A 5,788-nucleotide genomic window follows, 5' to 3' on the forward strand; every position below is an offset into this window, starting at 1 on the left:
ATCGTAAATTCATTTTACTTTCCAGAAAATGTGATGTAGTGGATATTTTCTGGACTTTGACCATCCAGAATCCACTGTCTTCTCTCCAGTAAATGCTGACTACGAGTACTTACAGTTTTCTCTTTGGTCCTTCACCCAAATTACCAACATACTAAACACAACAAAACAAAACAAAAAACTTCCATGCATTCCATAGTAATTCTAGAAACAGAGTAACTCTTGTTGCGAAATGGTTTGAGTTGCCTTTAATAACCCTATGATGAGCATCCAATGGTATATTTCAACCCCCGTTACTTAACACTGAAGGATATATAATGTCAGCTCTGCCCATAATTCCTGCAAGGTAGAACACAGATAACCCAGCCTTCCATTCCGACTGGGCTTGCCTATGTTTTCCTTACATAATTGTATTCATTTATCTGCCAGTAGTGATATAGAAATGTCATTCTAAAACTCTGTGCATTTTACCTCAGTTTCCTTAAGTTTGTTTAATGCTTCCACCTTTCTTCCTTAGCATTTGGATTTCTTCCATTTCAAGCCACAGAAACTCATTGTGACTAACTTAAACAGAAAAGTGGGGTATTGGTAGCATATTAGTTAGCCCACGGAATCGAAGGAAGGCTGGAGAATCAGGCTCAGGGAACACAGGAACCAAGGCAGCTCCAGAGTATTTGGTAGCAAGAATCAAGTCACGTCCTTGCTACCTGCTGAAATGAGTGAGTGACAACTAGTTCTTCCATCTCTCCTATTCATGTCCATCATCTCAAGCCCCAGCAGAGTTTAATTAACCTAGTTTATATAAGAGCCGGGGAAAGAAGAGACACCTTAACTGACAGCTCATTAGGACTGCACACATGTCATTTCCCAAAGAATCCAGTGACTGTTCTCAGAGGAGAGAGTAGAAGCTGGATGGTCAAAGCCCAGAAAATATCCACGAGACTCCATTTTCTCTTCTCAATTTCCATTTCCTACTATTTCTAATTGTCCATAACAGGAATTACAAATATACCTTCTGAGGTTGTAGAAAAACATATATAAAAATAAATCCAACCATATGAGTATCTTTCTACAAAGGAATTAATGGTTGGGGAAGTTTGGCCTTGCCTTTCAGCATTGAGTAAAAGGATTAAAGAAAATAATATGTGCAAAATGTCTCATTCAGTGCCTGGAATATAGCAAGCTTCATTAAATGTGATTGCCATTCCAGCCATTTTCCAGTGGTGTGCTGGAGCCAGCTCATACCAGCTCATGAGAGCTGATCATTGTATTTTCAGGAATTTTGTGAGCCAACTGACATAATGTTGGTAAAGTAAAGTTGACCTTGTTGGGAATATGTCTGCCACAGAAACCAGAAGAGCTGCAAATCAGGACTTCCACTCTCATCACCTTCAGGCAGTTATGACGTTTGCCAGTGCGCTACTGCCTCCACGCCTTTCTTTCCTTCACAAGATGTGCACAGAACCGTGGAGAACTGCGTATTATTTAGGACTAAATTCAGCCATGAGTGACATAAGTTAATTCTCTCTGACAGAAACATAGTTTGTGTTTGGCTGGTAGCTATACTTTGTTGCTTCACGGTCCTCAATATATGGCTTTTACTTTATGATCTAAGATGGCTGCTTAAACTCCACATTCTAGCCAGTAGGAAAGAGAAGGGCAAGGAAATGCACATCGCTTCCTGTTAAGTCCACTGACAGAAGAAACGTACAACATTTTAATATGCAAGGGAGGCTTGGACATGTGTTATTTACTCCAGGAAGCTGCGTGTCCAGCTGGAAACTCAGAAGGTCTGGTGGATACTGCGAGGTAGCTGGCAGGCCCTCCCTCTAATGGGCAGGACTTAGGAAAGTGTAGAAGAGAGGGGAAAGTGGTCCTGGAGTGATGAGAATGAGTATGGTTTGTGGAACTCTGAGGTAGCTTAGTTAAATGAGTTAAAAAAAATAAAATAAAATAAAATAATAAAATAAAATAAAATAAGGTGGAAGTCAAATCTCAGTGAGGGTCTAAGAAAGCAGACTGAAGCCTCTTTATTTAGTGCCATTAGAAAGAGGAGGCTTTGAACTCTTGGGTAGGAGACCTGTACAGTCAGGAGCACTTAAGAGCATTTAATCTGGCCCTTACCTACTAGACATGTGAGAGGAAGGAGGAAAAGGAGGAAGCAGGGAGGTCGAAGAGGAGGCTGATTTCACAATCCAGGTGTGAGGTGGTTGTGTGGGGTCATTGGGGACAAGGAAGAAAAATTAAAACTGAGGGGCATTTGCTAGATGATGTGTTTGGCTGGCTGGCCTGATAGAGATAGGCTGGGGCCCCGAGAGATAGGATTCACAGAGACAGGGTAAACAGAGCAAACTGCCTTGTGAGGTGTTTTAGGTTGGGTCACTTAGAAGCAGAGCCTGGCATGGGACTTTTCTTCACAGGATTCATTGTGGGAGAAGAAGGAGAGTGAGGCCAACTGGATGGCAAAGGGGAAGAAGCTAAGCAAGAATATAGGCTGAGCCTCAGTCCAAGCCCACAGAGAGGGAGGCTCTTGGCACAAATGGCACAAGAGTTGGCTCCACCTTGAGGCAAGGAGGCTGGTGTTTTGCAGCCCCATGTCAGGCAATCATTGGCTGAGGTCTGTCCAAAGTGTGCGTAAGCAGGGATGGCTTAGCTCCCATTTAGTTTAGGGCAATCCTCCAGAAAAGGAGACGGCAGTGTATAAATTAGACAACATGCCCAGCAGCTGGAAGATGAGCAGACTCACTGCTAAAAAGGATATGAATGAGGCATCCATTATAGTGAGTCCATTTTGGGTGTGTTGGATTTGAGGTGGCAGAGAAATAAAGTATTGACATATGACTAGTGGGAAACTTGACATATGAGATGGGGGTTCACATGGAGGAATAAGACTCGCTATCTAGATATTGGACTTGGCATACAGGTGATAGTGTCGACAAGAAGGAATGAGCTCTCCATGGCCATGCTACCCTGAACAAGCCTGATCCTGTCTGATCTCGAAAGCTAGCAAGGTCAGGCTTGGTTAGTACTTGGATGGGAGATCACTTAGGAAGACTGGGTGCCGAAGGTGTAAAAAAAGAGAGAGAGAAAAAGTCGAGGCAGTTATTTATTTATTTATTTATTTATTTATTTATTTATTTATTTATTTATTTATTGGTCAGTTGGGAAGTTGTTAGTGGCCTTTGAGGGAAGAATTTCACAGCAGGACAGGATTAGAAACTTCATGGTGAGGGCTAGTAATGCTTTCCGCATTTAATGTCATTTCTTTCTGACTAACCCTCAACTCCTCTAGGGCACTTTCTACTTCAATTTATATGCTACTCATTCTTGCTTGTCCTGAAGTTACTCTATGCTCAGATTATCTGATGTTGCCAAACAGATTATGAAGACTTAGGGTACAAGATGGCCTTTGTTATGTTCACAGATTCTGTGGGGCAGAAATTTGGATGGAGCATGGTGGAGTTGGCTTTTCTCTGCTCCATGATGTCTGGGGTCATAGCTGGAAGACTAGAAAGATGGAGACTAGAGCTGTCTGCAGGATCCCTCACTCACATGTCTAGCAGTGGATACTGGCTGTTGGCTAGGGGCCTTAGTTCCTCTGTCTGTGGTCTAGATTGAGTTTCTCGTACATGGTGGCTGGGTAACTGAGACAGGAACCATATTCTTTTTATAATCTACATTGTTTTCTCCCTACCCCATTGTTCACAGCAGTCACAGCACACCTAAATTCAAAGGGAGGGAACATGACCTGGTCCTGGAGTGTCAGTCATCTGACAAGAAGAGCATGGGAGAGGGGCACTCACTCATCTTTGGAAATGCAATCTGCCATACTCTGTCAGAGCTCTCCATTTTCTTCTTATGAGCAGTCCCATTCAACAGTCATCGATAATTACAACAGTTTGTGGAACTTTCTGGGGGTAAGGATACAGCCTGTGACTTTTTGTCTTTTTAATCTTTATATTATGAGTATTTGCTCAATAATAGGCTCACAATAGCTACCTGCAGAAGGAAGAACTCCTTTTAAAGTCTACCCATTTTGCACATACACTGCATCATTTGATCCTAAGCTAGCTATCATGACCATTTCATAGTTGAAGACAACAAGGCTTAGAGGGATAAGTGGGCTACCCCAGATGACTCAACTAGCAGTAGCTCAGCTATGATATGAACCTAGGTCTTCTGGGCTGATGCTACTTTTAAAAAGAACTTGATGCCTCCAAAGACCAAGTGAAATTACTCAGGGCTGGGACTGTTTCTTCAATGTCTCTGCCTTTTCTGTCCTCAGAGCAAGTAGCACAAGACCAATGACAGGGCTACGGACAGAGATCCCTCAATCACTGAAGGTCTTGATTTTGATACACCACTTTAACATAATGATTTAATACGATTTTACGTCTCTTTTCTTGTGGGAACAGGCAATGGCTAGAACACTGCATTTAGCTTCTGGGCTGGGTGGAAGGCCAGGATGAAGTGCTGGCAATGAGCAGGCATCACCCACATCGGGAATGTGAGGTGAGTGGAAGATGCCAAGGAGGTTCAGATGGAGCAATCAGATGGTGATCTGAGATAACTATATAGGAGGAAGAGGGAAACCTTAGAAGGGAAGTGGCTGAGGCAGTTCCTGTGGGTCTGGCTCAGAGGGGAGAGGAGAGCCAATTTCCACTCCCTTACCAACTCCCATCCCAGCCCTAAAAATGCTTCTCAGCCTCAGGGGGAAATCCTGGCAAAGCATTTGGTGTGGGTGCAAGGGTACTGATCTGGATCAAGAGTGAGTGGGAGCAGGTCTTGGAACTTGCATTGGGCTTCAGTTTTCCAAATCCTGCTCGTGCCCTGCCATGCCATTCTCCCAAACCAATCTTTGACTATCTCTTTAGAAATGTCCCTGACCTAGCGGTTTCTTTTTCAGAGAGATTGCAGATCAGGAAGGATCTTCGGAAACCACAGTTTCCACTTCCGCTGTGAGGGCAGAAAGCATGGGGCAGCCTAACCCCTTGATGCCTGGGAAGTAACAAAGAAGACTGAAGCAAGCTCCCTGTGTGGGACCAGCATCCTAACCAGGCCCCTGCTCCTCTGCATGAGCCTCACGGGAACCTCTTAGGGGGTCTTTTTGTCTCTGGATTGTCTCCATTCCACTTCCCTCTGCTAAATGCATATCCTCACCACTCAGGCGCTCTACAAGTAGCTCACTATGACTTCTCATACAACCTCCAACCCCTGGGCTAACCTTCATGGACCATGACAGACTAGCTTCAACGGTATTGTTTGTGAGTCACCCTTGCTGCTTTGTTCCAGACCTACCAATGTGCTCACTGCTCTCCCCCATGCAGGAATTAGTCACTGCTTAGGTCACCGATCCCTCTGGAATGTGCCCTCCCCATGACACCCATTCTCCCCACATCCTTTATTATTTTAAGTCTATAATGTTGTTTCCCCACTCTGATGATTAAAGTAATAGATCCTTGTTGTGGAAAATCCACAAAATTCAAAATGTATACAAAAGAATTATGTATACCCATAATTCCACAGCCTAAATATAGCCAACATTAGCATTCTAGTGGGTTTCTTTCTCGTATTTTCACCAGAACCCCTTCCTGCTTTAGTCCTCCATGTATGCTTATTTTTCCTTCTATCTAAATGTCTCTCCCCTCTCCTCTCTTCCTCTCTTCGCTCCTAAATTCTGTGAGTAAATCACCTCATCCTTATTATTATCCTTTCAGAAAAAACTTTCCTCTACCCCAAGTTCAGTCTCTCTATTACACACTTACAGTACCCAGTACTTTTCCTTTTAGCA

General features: G+C 43.5%; 1 long non-coding RNA gene across 1 annotated transcript; it reads left to right on the forward strand.

The window, feature by feature from the left end:
* Window positions 1-4,541: 4,541 nt before the first annotated feature.
* Window positions 4,542-5,432, forward strand: LOC118613913. The gene is made up of 2 exons (XR_004956012.1): window positions 4,542-4,765; window positions 4,904-5,432. It is a non-coding gene; the product is annotated as an uncharacterized LOC118613913 (long non-coding RNA).
* Window positions 5,433-5,788: the final 356 nt, after the last annotated feature.

The sequence above is a fragment of the Rousettus aegyptiacus genome, unplaced genomic scaffold (assembly GCF_014176215.1).
Source record: "Rousettus aegyptiacus isolate mRouAeg1 unplaced genomic scaffold, mRouAeg1.p scaffold_m13_p_1, whole genome shotgun sequence".
In the NCBI taxonomy this organism is placed as follows: Eukaryota; Metazoa; Chordata; class Mammalia; order Chiroptera; family Pteropodidae; genus Rousettus; species Rousettus aegyptiacus.